The sequence below is a fragment of the Hippocampus guttulatus genome, chromosome 4 (genome assembly GCF_054856545.1).
Source record: "Hippocampus guttulatus isolate MCC_2025c chromosome 4, RoL_Hgut_1.0, whole genome shotgun sequence".
NCBI lineage: Eukaryota > Metazoa > Chordata > Actinopteri > Syngnathiformes > Syngnathidae > Hippocampus > Hippocampus guttulatus.
The window spans coordinates 3,533,962-3,553,533 of NC_141264.1; the positions used below are offsets into that span (position 1 = coordinate 3,533,962).

At 44.4% G+C, this 19,572-nt stretch overlaps 1 long non-coding RNA gene and 1 pseudogene across 1 annotated transcript; one reads left to right on the forward strand and one right to left on the reverse strand.

The window, feature by feature from the left end:
• Positions 1-248: 248 nt before the first annotated feature.
• LOC147205666 (uncharacterized) lies at positions 249-5,005 on the reverse strand (annotated as a pseudogene).
• A 4,137-nt stretch (positions 5,006-9,142) lies between these two features.
• On the forward strand, positions 9,143-14,134 carry LOC147205667 (uncharacterized). The gene is made up of 4 exons (XR_015100709.1): positions 9,143-9,242; positions 13,391-13,575; positions 13,702-13,850; positions 13,958-14,134. It is a non-coding gene; the product is annotated as an uncharacterized LOC147205667 (long non-coding RNA).
• Positions 14,135-19,572: the final 5,438 nt, after the last annotated feature.

The window sequence follows — 19,572 nt, forward strand, 5'->3', positions numbered from 1 at the left end:
TTGCATCCTCTTCACCTTGACTTTGGAAAATGATCAGTTCCAGCACATGCAAGTATGTAGAACAAATGTCAACTTTTGAAATGGATTAATTACAGCATATAAATATCAAGTAAAAATGTGCCTGGTCGAGACCCGCCGAATAGAAACCAGATTTTTTTCCTATGTGACAATAAAAGGAAAGTCAATTAAATGCCTCACCTAATGACAATGTGACCTTTTCAATGGGCGTACAAGGCATTTTGACTCTTTCAGCTGTGAGGCAACATAGAAAACGTCAGAGCAGGAATGACTCTGTTGGAAGAATCAAGCGGTTCTTCAAAAGCACACTTGATTGAACGTGGTAATTGCTTTGCCCATCTTAATGTGCTCTCAGTCAACACAAAATGCATACTGGATTTACAGTCAACATAAAAAGTCGACACACCCTTGTTCAATTTTTTTGTGATTTTAAAAGAAAAATGAGACCAAGATATCGAAATAAAGCTGGGGTTGGGGTCAGCACACCCATGACCCTTGTGAGGATAAGCAGAAATGGATGTGACTTTCAGTCTTGCCATATTGACGATTCTCCAAAATTACAACCTAACACAGCTGATTAAATTGACATTTTATTTCATTCTCTTATTTTGTGCAATTAATTCTTTTATTGTACATATATATACAGTTATCCCTCGTTTATCGCGGGGGTTACGATCCAAAATGAACCAGTGATAAGTGAAATGTGTGAAGTAGGATTTATTTAAAACATTTTATTGTCTTTGGGGTTTTAATATTTTTTGCATTCTTTTTTCTTTTGCTTGAACCTCCTCTGACACTGAAGTACCCAATGTGGGGTACTTTCTTTCTCCGTTGATTTCTGTATTGTGATGGCAAGTTCCAGAACCCACGCTGTGCATACATCCTGAGATAAGAGGTCTTCCCTGGGGGGCTTAACAGCAATCAGGGGCTTACCCAAGGTGCGGGGGGACAACAGAAGACACTTGGGGGACCGTTAATCAACCAAGGAGGAAGAACATAAAATTGAACACTCCATATATTGTTTTAAGTGTACAAACAGATGTTCAGGAAAGAGACTGGGATCAATAGTACTCATAGTAAAGCGCAGTCCCTCAATAGCTGATACACAGATACTTGAGATAACAGTTCCTCTTTTGATGTTGACATGGCCTCTGGAGGGGTCCTAAAAGTGGTGGGGGTGAGGGGGTACCAAAGGTGATTGTAATCACAGTAAGCAGGAAATACCTTCAACAGCATTCTACATTGTTTCTTTCAAATCCAACGAACAGAGAGGAATATCTTAACACAAAAAAAAATAAAAATTCCTTGTCTCAACCCCCCTCGGGTGGTGTCCGTCCCTCATTCAGCTCGGGTCCTCTACCAGAGGCCAGGAATTTTTAATCCCGTAAAAAATTATTTAAATTAATGCCAATAAAAATGCGCTAAACTGACAGCTCTAATATATATACAGTATATATATATATATATATATATATATATATATATAGAGAGAGAGAGAGAGAGATATATATATCCATCCATCCATCCATCCATTTTCCGAACCGCTTGATCCTCACTAGGGTCGCGGGGGGTGCTGGAGCCTATCCCAGCCGTCTTCGGGCAGTAGGCGGGGGACACCCTGAATCAGTTGCCAGCCAATCGCAGGGCACACAGAGACGAACAACCATCCACACCCACACTCACACCTTGGGACAATTTAGAGCGTCCAATCAGCCTGCCATGCATGTTTTAGGAATGTGGGAGGAAACCGGAGCACCCGGAGAAAACCCACGCAAGCCCGGGGAGAACATGCAAACTCCACACAGGGAGGCCGGAGCTGGAACCGAACCCGGTACCTCTGCACTGTGACGCCGACGTGCTAACCACTCGACTACCGGGCCGCCCATATATATATATATATATATATGTACTGTATGTACAGAGTGCCTTGAAAGAAAGTCAAATAAATAAAACCAGAGGCAAGCCAGTCATTCGTCAGCAGCCTGGGCACACGCCCATCATCTTCAGTCATGATTTCAAAATGAAACGAACTGTAATTGTCAGTCGGTCAGTCCATCATGTTATTTTCTCCGCTCCATCAGTATTCTGCATTTTGATGAGGAAATGGAGGACCTGAGGATTTTGATATATCTAAAAAATATCCTCGTCTCACCCTTCGGGTGGTGTCTGTCCCCCATTCAGCTCGGGTCCTCAACCAGAGGCCAGGAAGCTTGAGGGTTCTACGCAGTATTCTTACTGTTCCCAGCACTGCGCTTTTCTGGACTGAGATGTCCGATGTTGTTCCCGGGATCTGTTGCAGCCACTCATCTAGTTTGGGGGTCACTGCCCTAAGTGCTCCGACCACCATCGGCACGACTGTCAACTTTACCTTCCAGGCTCTCTCCAGCTCCTCTCTGAACCCTTGGTATTTCTCCTGTTTCTCATGTTCCTTCTTTCTGATGTTTCCATCACTTGGGACCGCAACATCCACTACAAGATAAGATAACATATCCTTTATTTGTCGCACAATGGGGACATTTACAGTCTACAAGATTGTGGTCTTGTCAGTCTGGATCTGGAAGTCCCACAGCATCTTCGCTCGATCATTCTCCACCACCTTCAGAGGTGTTTTCCATTTTGACCTCGGGGTTTCCAGTCCATACACTGCACAGATGTTTCGATAGACTATGGCGTTCCAAGTCGGCTTTCCCTGCCAGCATCTTACACCCCGCAGTGATGTGTTGGATCGTCTCAGGTGCCTCTTTGCACAACCTACACATTGGGTCTTGTCTGGGGTGGTATATCTGGGCCTCAATAGCTCTGGTGCTCAGGGCCTGCTCCTGATCAGCCAGGATGAGTGCCTCTGTGCTGACCTTCAGGCCAGCCCTCTCTAGCCACTGATAGGACTTCTTGAGATCAGCCACTTCTGTTATGGTCCAGTGGTAGATCCTGTGTCGGGGTTTGTCCTCCCATGATGGTCCCTTTTCCAGCACCTAATCCTCTGTCTGAGACATTCTCTGAGTACGTCATCCATTGGAGCCTTCTCCTTGATATCTATTCTTGCAGCTTGGATGTTTCATCCTGGACAGTGTCTCTCACACTCACTAGTCCCCCGGCCTCCTTCTTTTCGGCTTGTGTACAGTCTCGGGGTGCTGGATTTGGGATGGAACCCTCCTTGCATAGTTAGGAGCTTTCAGGTCTGAACATCCGTGGTCTGAATATCTTCCTTTGGCCACCTGATTCTTCCTGCAGGGTATCTGATCACTGGCAGGTCATAGCTGTTTATTGCCCGGGTCTTATTTTTGCCATTGAGCTGGCTTCTTAGGACTTAACCACTCGCTGGAGGTATTTGGCCGTAGCCGCTTTCCTTGTTGCCAGTTCGAGGTTGCAATTGGCCTGTGGTATACCGAGGTACTTGTCTCTGTCCTCAGTGTCTGCTATTGTTCCTTCAAGGAGTGAAACCACTTCAGTGCGGACTACCTTGCCTCTCTTAGTCAACATCCGACTACATTTCTCAGCCCGAATGACATCCCGATGTCACTGCTGTAGATCCTGGTTGTGTGGATCAGGGAGTCGATGTCTCTTTCGCTCTGAGCATACAGCTATATATCATCCATGTAGAGGAGGTGACTGATCGTAGCTCCATTTCTGAGGCGGTATCCATAGCCTGTCTTGGTGATTACTTGGCTTAGGCGGTTCAGTCCTATGCAGAACAGCAGTGGGGAGAGTGCATCACCTTGGTATATGCCACATTTGATAGACACTTGGGTAAGTGGCTTGCCATTGGCTTCAAGTGTGATTTTCCACATCCTCGAGTTCGCAACAAAGACTCTAAGGCTCCTGTTCACCTTTTACAACTCCAAGCATTCAGTGATCCATGTGTGTGGCATTGAGTCATAGGCTTTCTTGTAATCAATCCAGGCTGTGCACAGGTTGCTATGTCGGGACCTGCAGTCTTCTGCGACTGTTCTGTCAACCAGGAGCTGATGTTTGGCTCCTCTGGTATCTCTACCAATGCCCTTCTGTGCTTCGCTCATGTATTGATCCATGTGTCCACTTATCTTCGCCGCAATGATGACTGACATGAAATTCCATGTTGTGGAGAGACGGATTCTTGGCCGGGATAGGATGGGACTGCACCCTTTGAGGGATCCTTCAGGATCAGATCAGGATCGTTCGCCCTTCAGTGAGCCATCCTGGGTGAGTCCCATCCCTGAGCAACTGGTTCATTTGTGCTGCTTGGCGCTCATGGAGAGCTGTGAGTTTCTTTAGCAAGTAGGTGTGGACCATGTCTGGGCCTGGTGCTGTCCAGTTTTTCATATCTGAGACTGTCTCCAGTATGTCTGCCACTGTTATGGTAACTGGGTTGTGTTCAGGGAGGTTGCTGTGCTCCTCTCTCAGTCACCAGCCATTGTGCACTGCTGTTATGTGCGACCTCCTTCTCCCATATGCCTTTCCAGTACCTTTCAGTTTCCAGTCTTGGGTCTACGCTGCTGTTTGAACCTTGCCACTGAGCGTACACTTTCGCAGGTTGTGTTGCGAAGAGCCTGTTGATTTGTCTGGCCTCATTCTCTTTCGTGTCCCTCTTTAGGCGACTGGACAAGGCTTGGAGCCGTTGTTTGGCAGTTTCGAGTGCTTCAGGTACGGCCATCTGGATGTACCTCTCGGGTATCGGCCTTTTCATCACACCTCTCTGGGCCTCCCGTCAATTGACTCACATCTTTCCGAGCTGCCTTGATCTTAGCCTCCAACCGTCTTTTCCATGGTGGGTAACATATCTCATGGTTACTCTTATAGCCAAGCATCTCTAGCATCACTGATGCTGAAGTGTATAATAGCTCATTGGTTTCTGTGATCGTTACGGTAGTGCTGCATTCGCACTTTCCATGAGACTTTCAAGTGGTACTTCACATCGCCGTTGTAATCAGTTTCTGGGTTGCCCAGCTTTCATTCTCGCCATGATTTTTGCTGTCAGGTCAGTTTCTGGCTCGTTCAGCATTTCATTCATTGGGGCTGGCCTCCCAATCTCTGGTATGACCTCCTCCTCTGATCTGGCAGCCTGGGGCCCTTCTCCATGCAATCTGCATTGGACCTCATCAATCGCAAGTTGTGACAGCAATTGCCGTTTGTGGATGTTGGAACACTGAGCTACTAGTTGTTGCGTGGCCAAACGTGACTGTGGGTTTCAAAGTACCCATTCAGCCTCCATTCTCTGCATGTCACCCCTCTGACTAGGGTTGCTTGATTAGTAGCATTCCAACAAAGTCTTGTTATCGCATCTCGCCAATCTCCGCTTTGTTCCAGTAGCCCATTTATATATATATATATATATATATATATATATATATGTATACAGTGATCGCTCGCTATTTTCGCGGTTCGTTTATCGCGGCTTCGGTGCATTGCGGATTTTTTCAAACATTCATAAAAAAAAAAAATTTAAAAACATTTTTTTTTTCAAGTCCGCAAAAATCAGTGTCTAAGTGTTGTATAGTATGCGTGCTAGTGTGTGCTGCACTCTGCTCAAGCGTGGAAGGTCCACGTGGGGCACATGTGTGTGTGTGTGCACACATGGGCGAGCTGGTGAGTGTATGTGTGTTGCTGAGAGAAAGAGAGAGACAGAGAGAGAGAGAGAGATAGAGGAGGCTTATAAGGACAAAAGCAGGTCTCTTTCATCCTTAATTGTCTTAATTGACTCATCATAAACACATCTGCTGCAGCTGCAACATCGCTGGCGTGTGCGTGTGTGTGTGTGTGTGTGTGTGTGTGTGTGTGTGTTAGTGCGCTCTGCTCAAGCGCAAAGGCCCACGTGGGCAATTTTTTTTAGATACTGTATATATGTTTATTTGTCACTACTTCGCGGATTTTCGTTTATCGGGTGGTTTTGGTCCCCATTAACCACGATAAATGAAGGATTACTGTATATACTGTATATATATTACAGCTGTCAGTTTAGCACGTTATCATCGGCATTAATTTGAATGAATTTTAGTTTGATTATTTTTTTCTCGCGAGGTTAATGCGGCACACGTTACAGCGGATTTTACGTTGCTCGATAAATTAACCGGAAACAAAACAACAAGTGCACGTCGAGTCTGAAATACCACTTAATGGCCAAGCACAAAGCTGATTTGAGTACTCCGCCCCCTCGTCTCAGACGAAATGGATAACGCGACGAAGAACAAATTTGCTGAAGCCATAGCTAAATGTATGGCTACTGCATAAAAGCCTGTCAAAATTGTCCACAGCTCGACTCAAGCTGAAATCAGTCGCATTGCATCGAACGACTCCAGTACGGATTGCCAGCGAGAGCCTCCATTACAAGCTATGTACAGAAATTGTCCATAGCCGATAAGGCTAAGGTACACAGAGCAAGAGAAGACACTAGGTTGATGAATCTCTGGTGAATAAAGAGCAGGTAGCCTGTTGAGTACGATGTATGCCACTGACACGATTGTTACTTGTTTGGAACTATTTTGTGTGGAAGGTTACCATGTCCGTGTCCATATAAATCAGTGGTCACCAAACTACGGCCCGCCTCCACATTTGGTCCGGCCCCCCTGAACAATACCAGAGAGTCTTTTGATTTATTTTCAATCTATGTATATTTGTATTTTATCATAAAATTTGGCTTTTGCAATAAAATATTCCTTAGTTATGTACTATTTTCATGATTAACTATTAGCTAGTAACAATTTCATAAACACATACAGTATCACGTGACATTTGTTCCATCCTTCTGTGGTCTGTGCCGTTATCTGGCAACCCCAGAAAAAAATCTTAAACCCGTCCCTCTCAAAGAGAACGTAATCATGGCGAAAAGGTGAGGTAAGAGAAAAAAAAATGATTCAGAATACAGGGAATTTAACCCAAAATGGAGAAACGATTTTTTTTTTCAATGCAAAGAAAAGATTGTCTGTCTCATCTGTCGGTGGCGGTATTCAAAGAATACAATCTGCGGAGACACTATGAATCCTGTCACAACAACAAGTACAATTTTTTGCATGGGCAAATGAGAGAAAGAGGAACGTTAGCTCAGCAAAATACATTTGTACGCCAAGCTCAGCTGAACCAGCCATCTGTTCGGGCTAGCTTTCGGTTTGCTCAACTGATAGCAAGCAGCAGTAAGGAGAGTTTGTCAAGAAATGCATGAATGCTGTCGCAGAGGTGGTGTGTCCCGAGAAGAAAGACGTCTTTAATACCGCGAGTGTATCAAAAAAAGTTATTTGATTTTGTGTGGGTTCCTGGGAAACAATACATTTTTACGTCTAGCTACTCTTGCAGTCACACTTTTGCTGTTACAAACTGACCCCGGCCCCCCTATCAGAGAAGGGAAAAGTTATGTGGCCCTCACAGGAAAAAGTTTGGGGACCACTGATATAAATAAAGCGGGTGGAGCTTCTCTGTGTTCATCTGACAGTGACGGTGCGCTGAGGCACGTCGAGAGTTCAGCGGTGCAGTTGTAGTGACCATATTGAAAATAAAACATCTCCAGTGTTGTGTCATCCGAAATGATGTCTACACAAAACCATAGAGAGACTTCCGCGCAAGAAGGACCAACAAAATCAACATAGCCTGACTGCCGTGTTCAAAGCAAACTTGAGAAAAACGAAATACGCAACCATGGCTTAAATCCACTGTAGGTTGAGTACTAGTTTATTTTAGATGTGCACTTTATAATGTTATATTGCTCTGTTTTGATTCCCTAAAAACAGCTTTTAAAGGAGCTGTTGTGTGGCAAAATATTTTTTAAATTAAAACAGGAAAGAAATAGGACAAAAAATATATAAAAGGAAATTCAGAAACGATAAAAAAAAAAAAGTGTGTTTCTGTACTTTTGTGTTTGCTACCTTAGACTCCTTGTCTTTAACATCTCTCGTCAGATGATGTGTCAGATGCGACAACCACCGGTCAACCTCAGCACAGAGAAGGTCCAGATTGGATTCCATGGCCTGCGTCACAGACTTGGGAACACCCTTGAAAATGGCTGCTCGGGACACTTGCGAATGCAAGGAGGAAGCTGGAGGGGCGTCTCCTGTTTTCAGAGTGTAATCAGTGAGGGCCCGATCAACAAAGGCTACGGCCTCCTCATCTGCTTTGGGAGTGAATACCAGATCTGAAATAACACACTATAGGAGGGTAAACAAAGTGTTTCAAGCTGGAGACAAGGTCTAGTAGTGCATCTCGTGTAAAGGCATGCTAATCGGGAAGAGAAGTGAAACCTGAATGTTGCATCAGAGTGCTTAACTGTGAAAGCGGACATGATTGTGTAACTGATGTCACCTGCTGTTAAACATTTGTCCCGTAACCCCTCTCTGCACTGCTTGAAGCCAATTGGCACCAGCAAGTTGCATAGGCGGGAGTCTCTGCATCAGCACACTCATATCAGTGGGAGAGAAAGGTTTGTAAAATATAGCAGAGTTACCAGTGGACGGGTCAATTTTGGCTAACATGGGTGCCTGTGTCTTGTCCAGGGAAACCAAGACAACGAAAGTATGTACAAAAAGTTATGAGATTTAGTTAAGAAAGAAAAAGAAAAGAAAAAATGGAGGCACTCTGTTCACAGATCTGTCATGGGAGCTTTCTCCCTCTCCGCGTCTTACGCTCTCATTTTATCTTGTTGGGATGTGGTGAAGGCCAGCGCAATCAGCATTTTGAGCAGCTACACAGAGTACAGACAAGTGCAACTTTGCTTGTCAGTAAAATATTCAAAGGTACAGTCAGCATGCAATCGTACGAACAGTTACTTCCATTTAGTGCTGTTATTTGTCAAATTCCCATTCCAATCCCTCTCTCTTGATCCTAAGGATCAACCAGGATGAAACAAAACAAAAACAAACGCACAATCCAAAATGCAAAGAGAGATTCCCAAAATTAGCATCAGACTGAAGAGGTCATGTGGTTTGAAAACAGTCATCCTTAAGGGGTGGTAACCGAAATATATACTCAAGGGAGAGTGCAAAGCTGTTTTTATAGGAGACAGAATCCCTGAGTTAAGTTGGCAGAGTGATAGCATTGTCCTATTTACATAAAAGACTCAATAGCCTCGGGGTCAGGAAATGAAAGTGGGTCGTCAGTACAGAGATCAGGATTTGTTGTGGATGGGGCAATCTGTGAAAGCTGGGTAAAGTTCATTGTGGAAATAGTGCGCACAATCATGTGATGAGCACACGGAACAATACAACAGGAGAAGGCAAGAAACAGGAGGAGAGAGATCGGTGGTCGGAAGCAAGCTGTGCAGCCAGGTGAGCCAGCCTTCGTCAGTGAGCCAGGACCAAAGGTCCCAACCCCAATGGGTGGGGTGTCGTCGGCCTAGATCGATCAGCAGATCATGAAGGTGCTCAAGGGTAACAGACATGTTGGCGGAAGGGTCGGGGATATAAGTACAGCAGTGTTCACCCAAGACATGACAGCGGGACAAGGATTTGGGAAATGTTGGTGAGGGGACGAGAAGGTTAGTATTTATCGCTGTGGGGCCCTCCAATGAGATGGTTGGGTGGGGAACACGATTATCATGGCTAAGAGGGTATGAAGTAGCTGTCCGTAAACCACACATGACAGGTTGGTAGTTGCCAGGGTTCATCTGGGTTGTACGGTTGGCAGTAACAATGTTTTGATCAGACATAGCATGTACTGTGGTGTGACCGAGGAGGATGCCTCAGGACTTTCATTGATGATGTCTCTGTCTTCTTTGGTGGTGGCTTGGCCACGGGTTGGTTCCCGGCCGTGGGACTTGAAATGAGGTCCCTTGTCACTCTTTATCAGTGGGAGACGTGGACCCAGGAGGCCCTCTCAGCGACCTTCATGGCGGTGTGGGTGACGAGCAACATTTGGAATGGCTGAGCCAGCGCCGATATCTCCAGTTTTTGGGTCTGAAGTTCTTCACCAGTACATAGTCGCCTGGTTGGATGGTGTGCAATGGGTGGTCTGCTCGTTGGGGCAGTGAGGCGGTGAATGGTCACATGATGGAAGAAAGAGACTGATAGATTTATCCAGTATGAAATGAGAGCGTCCTCATAGAGGAGCACGTTTTGACAAACACGTTTGGGAGGCCCAAGAGAGTGGCAGTGTAAGGAGACGAAGAGTGTTTGTCTCATACTCCTTCCAAGAGGGGGCCACAATGAGGAAGTCATTGAGCAGAACCTGGAGATAAGATGAGAAAACCTTTATTAGTCTCGCAATGGAGAAATTCCCAATTCACAGCAGCAAAGTTATGAAAGGAAGAAGTAGAAAACAAAATACAGGAGCTGCTGGAAAGGCAGCCACTCTCGCGGCGCCATTTTGAAGTCAAAATAACAAAAATAACACAACACAACACAACACATAGGACACAGACAGTCGGGCAATCTTCACCACTTTTCTGCATACATTTTGTTGTCTGATGCAGTTTATAGATGAAAGAGGAGAGGATCAAAGTGTCAGAGACGTCATGCTGAAAATGTGCACACGTCTGCTACAAGCTAAGTTTTGAAAGCAAACACGAAGCTGTAGCATCCATTGACGAAAAGAGATTCGTTCACTTCTCCTGTCCCACGTAATCCACTTCAACCTCCAAGCCGCGACTCCCAGTTCCAAATCCGCATCGGCGCTCCGCGCTAACGCTCCTTTCTTCTCATCGTCGGCTCCTCAAGACTTACATCCATCCAGCCGCAGACCGTTCAACAGCACCGATCTCTCCGCTGAACAAAGCGGGGCTGTGAAAAATGCTGCCCATTCCAGGCGCAAGACACAAGCGCCCCGGGACTGTCCAGCAACGACAGTCAAATGGCGCCGACATTCCTCCCAGTCAAAAACAGTGCTGGTATACCCATGCTGCCGAGAAGGTGCAACCACCAAGCACAGAGCCTCCTCCTTGATGAATGTCGTGGCCAAAAAATGCTGAAAAAAGTCCACATCAGGTCCACACGACGTAACAACAAATACAAAGTGACAAAACAAACACAAAAACAACAAAAAAAGCAAGGCTCATGAGAGCACTTGCTGATGGCTGCCTACTCGGGCGCCATCTTGACTTCAAAGAAGAGAGTATCACCAAATTTTTAGAGGGTCTGGAATTACCATCAATAGGGGAAGAAGATAATGAATTCCTGAACTCTGAAATTACTGCAGAAGAATCAGCGGAACAAAAAATTGTCAAGCTTTGGGTAGTGATGGCTTCCCCTCAGAGTTCTACAAGATATTTAGACAGGAATTACGTCCCCTTTTGCTATCTTCACGAAGATATACCATGAAGGAGGGCAAGATTGCACCGTCATGGAAAGAGGCAATTGTCTCTATAATCCCCAAAGATGGCAAAAATAAAGAGTTATGTAGTAGCTACAGACCAATATCCATACTTAACGTCGATTATAAGATCTATACCTCAATCATATCCAAAAGATTCAAGACTTTCATGCCTGAAATTATAGACAGAGACCAGATGGGTTTTGTCAAAGGTAGATAGGCCCAGGATAATATAAGGAAAACTTTACACACAGTGGAGGCGATTCGGAAGACAGGAACGAGTGCAGTGTTGGTGAGCATGGATGCAGAAAAGGCATTCGATAGTGTGCGGTGGGTCTATCTATATCAGGGGTGCCCATTACGTCGATCCTGATCTAGGGGTAGATCTAAAACAGGTCCCAAGTAGATCCAAAGAGTGTCGAGGAGAAAAACAAACAAACAACCATTTGTGTGTCTTTGTACATGTTAGTAATATATTTTTTGTGTTAATGTACGCTGCACCATAATCATCCTATCAGTCTCCTTTTCACAAAATAAATATTTAAAAAATAAAATAAAGCAGGTAAATCTTGAATTTATGGTGGCGCGTGATGACGTCACCGGAAGTTGTTTGCGCTCAGCAGTCTGCAATTGCAGCTTGTGATCAGAGCTGTTGCGCTCTATCTTTTATCGACATTATTCTCATTCAGAGTTTGCTTTGTGTACAATTCACCGAGGGCACGGGCAAAGAATAGGAACCTAGGAGGGCCCAGGGAAGCACTTTAAAACGGCTCGTGTGAGCTACGATAGTTAACAGGCTGCAAAAGTGCATCGCATGCCTCAGTTCCAGGCTGTTTCTCATCATGGCGTGTGTATGTGTGTGTGCATGTACGTGTACGTGTACGTGTACGTGTACGCGTACGGGTACGCATACGTGTACGTGTGCGTGTACGTTTACGCGTACGGGTATGTGTGCGTGCACGTGTGCGTGTATGTGTGCGTGTACGTGTATGCGAACGGGTACGTGTGCGTGTACGTGTGCATGTATGCGTATGGGTAGGTGTGCGTCTGCGTGTACGGGTACGTGTGCGTGTACGTGTGCGTGTACGCGTACGGGTAGGTGTGCGTGTACGTGTACGGGTACGTGTGCGTGTACATGTGCGTGTACGCGTATGGGTAGGTGTGCATGTGCGTGTGCGTGCACGTGTATGGGTACGTGTGCGTGTGTGTACGTGTGCGTGTGTGTGTGTGTGTCGGTAAGGGTAGATCCCGTGAGGTTAGTTGATCGAAAAGTAGATCTTCGGTCCAAAAAGTTTGGGCACCCCTGCTCTAAAAGATAAGTTTAATACGCGTCATGAGACTAAAATAATTGGCATGTAATTATGCCGCATATAATCTACAAAGCAGCTCACTGCCTATGGGCTAGTCGCACAGTTTTCCAAGAGGACGTGTCATGTTCATTCGTCAACAAAGCAGCGCTGCCAACCTATTGAAATGTACTTCCAGAACAATTTGTCTGACTGCCATTATTCCTCATTGCTGATATGAATAGCATCGATCGGGGTTTGCCTTCGGTAGATCAGGATCGACGTAATGGGCACCCCTGCTTTAGAGTAACGAGACTGGGGGAAGCTATGGAATGGAACTGGAGGGCCTGAAAAGATGCCGTTCGGAGTTGGAAGGCTTCAATGCAAAAGTTGTCGTCACTGACAGGCATCGCCAGAGCCAGGTGGGGAAATGGATCAGGGAGAATTGGACCCAAGTCATTCATTATTATGATTGTTGGCACATTGTTAATGGTTAGTGTATTTCAATGTTTATAAATACGCAAGTTTTGGGATTATGTCATATATCATGCACGTCACTTCACGAGTTTTCATATCATATTAAATATACAGGCATGTGCAAGAAACTGGACTCCCTGGCCAAAAAGAAGAGCATGTCGATCCTGAAGGATTGGGTACAAACTTTAAAGTGCCATTTGTACTGGTGTGAGACACCGGAGGAAAAGAAGCAGAAGTGGCTGGCATGTGTGGACCACCTGCAGAACGTACACGATAGTTGTTTACATCCTCCAATTACTCGAGAAAAAGCGTGGCTATTACCAGGTTTTGTTTTTTTTGTTAGACGTTGCCTGCTAGTTAACCCTAAAAAATAGAAATATTGTCATACCTTGTAAATTCATTCAAAGGTACTGAAGTCAATGTCGCAGTGGTGGAACTCCTGACAAAGACCATGTTTGTCAACGATGTCATGTTTGTCAACGAGACACATGTCTCACCTCGGACAGACCAGTGGCGTGGAAGCTTTTCACAGTGTGGTGAATCACTTTGCCCCAAAGATGTACCACCTCTCGTACAAAGGAATGAAAAGCAGGTGTGTTAAAGAAAACTGATGATGCATGAAATGTAGACTATAGTGAAATGTAGAACTTTGAGATATAAAGTTATTTCAACACAATTTGACAATTTTATAAAAATAAGATTTTTTGTTCTATTCCAGAATAATTCTTGCTGCTATGCATTATAATACAAATGCTGGCAGACCACAGAAAGTGACAAAGGAAGGAATACACTCCTACTGTATCGTTTATCCCAAATATAAGAGTGGTGGGTATTCTCTGAGAAAGATACTGGTGGATGCAACTTATGGTAAGTTATGAAATAAAAAGCAATTCCAGGCAAATGCATGACATACTGAGTATAACCCATATGTCGTCAAAGTATTTATCATCGCAATATGTTGTTTTTGTTTTTAGACTATGAGAATGACTGCCTGTCAGAGGTGATGAAACTGACTGCCCTTCAAAATAAGCCCAGAACTGGTGATGTGTGTGTCGACCCGCAATTCCTGACAGCAGCAGTGAACAGGTCAACTGTTATTCCCGAGCACCAGACTCGATTCCTCAGGAAATAAAAACCCTGTATTCAGTTGTCCTCATTTGTTTATTTTTATTACAGTATTTTGTTATGATAGACACCATGTCCACATTAACCACTCTAAAACCAGTCCAAATCATAGTTCTGGAACATTTCTCTGTGAAACACAAAACCCTTTGAATACAACTGACTCCTCTCCTCCTGGTGGTGGAAAATGTGCCCTGATACAAGACACGGCGCATGCTGGGAGCACAACACGGTTGTCCTGACCAAGAAACTTCCAGCACCAGCGCACCAATTGTCTGTAGGCAATGTGCCTATACTTGCCATCCTGTGGCCCATCAAATGCCTTGCCTTTGTACTGCTGCTTGTAGGTCATCCATGCCACCTGCAATCCATATGGGTCTAGGCACACAGCATTGAGTCCAGGATGGTCGGTGATGCAGCCCAGCACCTGATTGAAGTGTTCCTCTCCTTGTCGACGTACAGTCACTCCTTCTTGAATTTCATGGCAGCAAACACATTCGACTGCTGTAGGCAATTGCTGGCATTTACCACAAGTACACCTGAAATAAAAATAAAAATAAAAAAGTAAAATACTGAGCGATTACACCATGAGCATAAATTTTATTGAACAAGTGTATTGCTCACAGTTGTCACTGGGTGGTAGCACCGCACTGCGGTTCACTTACATTACGGAATGTCCTGTCATACTTATTTGTCATGTCCTTGTTTATGATGATACTAATGCAGCGTGTTATACCGGAGACAAATTCCTTGTGTCTTCTACATACTTGGCCAACAAAGACGATTCTGATTCTATACCCATCAATCAATAATTCTGTTGTTTATGAAAACATTTGATTCAAAATATACAAGTATATGGATGGAATACTGTACAAATTTAAAAAAGAACAAAAACAAAAATCTCTCAAGTACAAGTCAAAAAATGATTTGCTAAAAAGAATGCTCAAGTACCAAGTAGGCTAACTGCTTGAACATGAAGTCTGATTATGTTTTTGAAACAATGTCATCAGATAGACAAAAACATAAAATTATGTGCACATGCCTGCATCTTCAAATCATAAAAATAATACCAGCCTATATTTTACCAATCTTGTAATCTCGATGGGTCTTGTCTCCATTCCATGTGAGGTCGTCTGGGCATATTGTTTGCATCCTGATTAGCATCTGGCTCGTACATGTAAGGTCCAACATGTAAAATTCCAACTTCCTCTTCTTCCTCCAACTCTTCAAAAACTTGGATATCCTCACTTGCGCTCGATCGATCGCTTGTATCGCTGTTTGAATCATTGTTTGAAATGCTTTGCATTTCGGCCGTATGGAGACTTGCCATCATCGTCCTCCATGTGACGTATCACTTCCGGGTTCCGTCCCTTTCGGGCTGGAACTTCGGAAAATCGATTATTTTGTCAAATATACAACATATAAATTATTTTTTCATGCTTTATTTGGTGGACAATGTTTAAGTACTTTCATTGTGACCCTATTTGGCATTTCATGAAATTACTTCACCATTGGCCTTTAAGTACAGTAATAGTTAATTTACATTTTTCAGAGGTGGTCATGAACGCCTCTCAAGTTGAACGGACGCCTCTCGAGTTGAATGGAAGGAGCGTAGCACCATCGAGTGGACGCATTGTATAGCGCCTTTTCGTGCGAAGCGTCTAATATATGAAAAGAAAATGTACAAAATAGCCATTCAATTGAAGGTGCGCCTCATAATCCAGTGCGTCTTTTCGGTACTACATAGCAACGACTGTGCAAGGATATATACAGGTATATTTCATGCCATCGAAACTGTAAGAAGTGTGTGTGTGTGTGTGTGTGTGTGCGTGTGTGTTTGTGTGCGGGTATGCGCGCGTGTGCACATGTACGAGTTTGCACGTGATCAGAGACAAAATAAAGTCTTTATAAGTAAAGCTGAATAGATTTGTCTGTCAGTCTCCAGGCACGTGTACACGAGCGAGTGTTGCACGCACGCACGTGCACGCATTGCATTACTTTGCATGCACCATTGCATTGCATGTCGTTTGCCTTTTAAGAGGGCCACACAGTCACAGTGGTCAGTTTCTTTTATTTTTTCTCAATATCCCTGGTTCTGGAGTTTTCAAAAAAATCTTCTAGTCTGAACCATTAGGGGGAAAAAAACGGCACTTCCTCCACAGCTCTTCCAGCTGAAAGGCCCTTTCTAGAAGATTTGCTTTTTTGTGCAACTTAAGCTCTGTGTCTTTCGTCCCCAAAATGAGAAAAAACGTTTGGCTGCTCAGCACCAAACAGAGAGAAGTGTAGGTGGTGGGAAGGACAGAAGAAGAAGTCAAAAATTATATCGGACTACAACAAATGCAAGGGCCCAGTTGATCACCTGGACAAAAGCACAAGTTTTGTCCTTGTCAAAGTTTTCTGTCAAAGCTGTCTTGTCATCTCATGTTTGTTTTTTTTCAGGCATGTGTCACAGAGGTGGCTCTCTTGCACATCAACATGAAACCTGTCTCTTCACAATACGACTGCCGACATGGCTGTATTTTTATCCTTTTCACTCATTCATTTTCCGAGCCGCTTTATCCTCACTAGGGTCACGGGGGGTGCTGGAGCCTATCCCAGCTGTCTTTGGGCAGTAGGCGGGGGACACCCTGAACCGGTTGCCAGCCAATCGCAGGGCACACAGAAACGAACAACCGTTTGCGCTCACACTCACACCTAGGGACAATTCGGAGTGTTCAATCAGCCTGCCGTGCATGTTTTTGGAATGTGGGAGATAAATCGGAGGACCCAGAGAAAACCCACGCAAGCACGGGGAGAACATGCAAACTCCACACAGGAAGGTCGGAGCTGGAATTGAACCCGGTGCCTCTGCACTGTAAAGTCGACGTGCTAATCACTCGACTACCGGGCCGCCTGTATCTTTATCATTTAATTTTTTTTTTCGTGAATACTGTATTCGCAAAGCACTGAAGCGGCAAAATCTGAAGTGTGAAGTGGTGAGGGCTGAATCTATACAGTGATTCCTCACTATATCGTGCTTCATTTATTGTGGCTTCACTACATCTTGTTTTTTTTTTCTCCAAAGTACTGTATCCAGAAAAAAATGCACTTTTGGATTCTGTATGTGTGTGTGTGTGTGTGTGTTAGTTTTGCTATGAGCACTGTCCATTGGTGGTATCAAAAATAAATGAAACTATATAGGTCTGATGCTACTTACAATTTTGAGTGGTTGGAAGTAAAAAAAAAAATTATAAATGTTTTTACACCTCAAAAGCAGAGCCAGTCAAATTTTGCATTTTGTCGGTTCTTTTTTTCCACACGAGGGTAAAAATAATACAAATATCCAAAGTACAGAATAACCTGCTCTGCCACAATATCCAGAAGCTGTTTGAAATTAGAGGGGGTTACAAGTCTCTCCAAAACAACAACAAACATTTAGCAAAGCTATGGAATAATTTCATAACTGATCTGCAAAGGTATGAATCACTTGATCTGTTCAAAAACACATTCAAAAGTACAGTTAAAAAAAAAGTGAATCAGTTATTAGTCAGTAAATTCCAAAAATGCCATAATTTTTGGAATGTCCCAGATTGAGTGTAATGAAATGAAATACTGATGATGTGAATGAGAGTACAACAATACATAAATGTGTCAGAGCGTGTGCTTATGCACTGCATGTACATATGCTGTTGGCATATGTACACATAAGTGTAAGTGTATTTCTGAGTCAGTTTATATGGTAGACTGTAACACAGATAATTAAATTAACATTTCATTTCCTTTATTGTGTGAAGGCCCGAGGTTCCGATATGGAGTTTTCATGTTCTCCCCGGACCTGCTTGGGTACTCCAGTTTCCTCCCAGATTCCAAAAACATACATGGAAGGTTAATGGAATATTCAAAATTGTCCTCTGGTGTGATTGTGAGTGAGAATGAACGTGTGGCTTTTGATTGGTTGGCAACCAGTTCAGGGTATACCTCGCGCATTGCCCGAAGACGAGTGGGATCGGCTCCAGCACTCCCGCGACTCTCGTGAGGATAAGTAGATCAGATGGATGAACGGATGGATGGACGAATTTCGGATTGAGAAAAGTTGTAGTTGAAGTTGGAACGAACAGAATCTCATGAAAGTTGTGGAAGAAATAGCACGTTAAAAATGTGCTTGGAAAAATTTAATAATAATAAAATTGTAGGTTTGGAACACAGGTGTCAAACTCAAAGTCCAGGGGCCTGATCTGGCCCACCTGTATAAAAGGCTCAGAGACATTGATTTGTTGAAGTATTCTTGTTGTAATTTGCCTTGTGTTGCCGTGCTTATATGCAAGTGTGAAACCACCAGATGACGCTGCATTCCCTGCACACGAGCAGTTCAGTACTCAGGAAGAGCATGCAGGTTTGTGGAGTGGTGGTGTGCGCGTACAAGGTCGTTCACAGAGTTCATGACCAAAAAGTAAGCTTCATTTCAGTGGTGTTCCGTCAGGACCAGCAAGGCCTTCTCTGCTGGCCTAAACATTCTCACAAATTTATGTCATTCTGAGAATAACATAAATTTAATGTATTTTATTTTCATAAATATGTAAACAAAATTATTCTCTGTATTCTTTACGTCATATTATTTCCACTTAGTCGAGTGGCTTTCAATGTTATTTTAAATAACATTGAAAGCCACTCGATAAATAACTTATTTATTATGGTAGAGTTTTTAACCAGTCATATTTCAGGCTTGTGTTGCCAGGTAAATTAAACTTGCTCAGGGCCTTCAGATTAAACAGAGCAGGCCCCTGTGCGCTGGAAGTGAACGGGCACAGTCAGGTTGCAATAGCCAATCATCTGCGTACTTGGGCCAGCTAGAAGGCCTTACGTCGAGACTGGCTGCGCGCGTTCGGTGATTGGATTTGCGCCTTTTCTGTTTACTGAGAATTGTATCCTGACTTGTTCAATAAAGATTCTTAAAAAAAAAAAAAAAATTAAAAAAAGATTGGATTAGCGCCTGCTAGAGCTATCACTGTATCCATCCATCCATCCATCCATCTTCTACCGCTTATCCGGGGCCGGGTCGCGGGGGCAACAGCTTTAGCAGGGAAGCCCAGACTTCCCTCTCCCTAGCTACTTCTTCCAGCTCTCCCCGGGGGATCCCGAGGCGTTCCCAGGCCAGCTGGGTGACATAGTCACTCCAGCGTGTCCTGGGTCTTCCTCGGGGTCTCCTCCCGGTGGGACATGCCCGGAACACCTCACCAGGGAGGCGTTCAGGAGGCATCCGAATCAGATGCCCAAGCCACCTCATCTGGCTCCTCTCGATGTGGAGGAGAAGCGGCTCGACTCTGAGCCCCTCCCGGATGACCGAGCTTCTCACCTTATCTCTAAGGGAGAGCCCGGACACCCTGCGGAGAAAACTCATTTCGGCCGCTTGTATCCGGGATCTCGTTCTTTCGGTCACGACCCATAGCTCGTGACCATAGATGAGGGTTGGAACGTAGATCGACCGGTA